The sequence below is a fragment of the Photinus pyralis genome, unplaced genomic scaffold (assembly GCF_008802855.1).
Source record: "Photinus pyralis isolate 1611_PpyrPB1 unplaced genomic scaffold, Ppyr1.3 Ppyr1.4_LG1, whole genome shotgun sequence".
In the NCBI taxonomy this organism is placed as follows: Eukaryota; Metazoa; Arthropoda; class Insecta; order Coleoptera; family Lampyridae; genus Photinus; species Photinus pyralis.
The window spans coordinates 26487355-26489100 of record NW_022170249.1 but is presented as its reverse complement, the minus strand read 5'-3'; the positions used below and the strand labels follow the sequence as shown (position 1 = coordinate 26489100).

The following is a 1746-nucleotide window of genomic DNA, read 5'->3' as shown; positions in this document are numbered from 1 at the left end:
AATTTCTTCATGAATTAATTCATGAAGTCACTTCATGAAGAAATTGTATAATGTAATACACCAACTTTGACGTCCAATAAATTCACGAAGAACTTTGTGAATTTCTTCACGAAATTAAAACATGTTCTATTTTTCGCCAATTTTACCGTGAAGTTCAGTGCTACCAACCAACAAATTTTTGTTTATATCAGAGAGAGTGAGGTTATGACTATATGTTTATGTTTACATTTTACCCGAAAAAATGTCTAATAAAAACGAGAAGAGTAGTTGTGGAAAGGTAAGCAAATAAATGATTACAAAACATTTTACAACTGTAACCTATTTTTTTTATTGGGATGGCACCACTGCTCCAAGATTTGTCAAAAACTTCACCAATTGATTCACAGATGTAAAAACCAAACCCTGTCGTGAAGAAATTGACGACAATAAATTCGTGAATTAATTCATGAATAAATTGACAAGTGTAATGCTAGCTTTATTAAACAAGTCAACGATTACCCAACATTGCAAGCAATTTTAACTTCAAATAAATTGTCGCTGAAGATATACGTATACGTACAGGAATTTTGAAAAATAGCTAAGGTACCCTCACTACCCAAAAAATTTAATACCTTGGCCTGCTTGACCTGCGTTCAATTAGTGTCTTGCCAGTATGTATGTAAAGTTTTTGAAAAGTCATTGTCCAGCCTACAGGAAAATTGTTCAGTATTCTCCCCGATAATAAGTGTTTAGTACAAAGTTGTGAAACAGCGCTGATTTGCAAAATTACATCTTGAGACTACTTTTCGCGGGCATCATCAGACATTCCACTCTGTTATTAATTCTTCATTATGTAGTTAAATGGTACAGCGCTGGGCTATAAAGCCGGAGGTCGGGTCTTCGAATCTGGGCTGAGGTAATAATTAAAGTTTCTAAAGGGGAGATATCAGTTAGCTAGTGTCACATGGTGTTAGCTCTTTAGATTGCAATGAAGAGATGTGCGGCGTTTCACAAAGTTCAATTTTGGTCCGCTCCTGTTTATTACATACGTCTTGTAATGTGCTTTATTCAATTTAAATTAAACGTCAATATGTAGGTAATCTACATTTTATTCAACTCTATACAGTAATTAAAATTCTATATAGACAAAAAACTGTGTTCCTGCTGCCTACTATTCCGTACAGCACTTGGCTCCAGATTTCTCGCTAAAAAAGAAACAAACTGTATTTTTATGCGGATAATGTAAATGATATTGTACATATGTACATAATACGATTTATAAATGTCACTTAATAAAGCCGGACTAATTCTATAAGACATTATATAATAGCAAAAAATAGTACTTACGCCTTAGCTACGACAAGAATCAAACCCACGAATTTCATTTTTAAGCTGTAGTATTGCGAATGCTCTACTTGATAATAATATCGTCGAATGTCCATTCTTTTATACTAATGCTTAGTCTTTCCCCCTCCCAGTAATTTTACTCTGCCGAATAAATTTTATGAATATCAACTCACCTCAAGTAGTGAGATTATTTCAAAAATAGACATTTATCGTCAACTTATGCGCAAAACCGAAAACGCTCAGTAATAATTTTAATAATTATCTATCTGAAAAACAAAATATGAATTGTTTTGGCTTTTATTACGACACATTTATCAGGAAGTTCAGTCCAGAAATCTGTTAAAGATTGCGTATTAAAATTCATTTATGGGTGGTGCTTGTCAAAATCTCTATTAGTTGTTCTTCCAGTGGCAGATTTTC

General features: G+C 33.1%; 1 long non-coding RNA gene across 1 annotated transcript; it reads right to left on the bottom strand.

Moving 5' to 3' along the window:
* Positions 1 to 1070: 1070 nt before the first annotated feature.
* LOC116166836 lies at positions 1071 to 1455 on the bottom strand. Its single transcript, XR_004144420.1, has 2 exons — positions 1327 to 1455; positions 1071 to 1184 (listed from the first exon to the last, which is right to left on the bottom strand). It is a non-coding gene; the product is annotated as an uncharacterized LOC116166836 (long non-coding RNA).
* Positions 1456 to 1746: the final 291 nt, after the last annotated feature.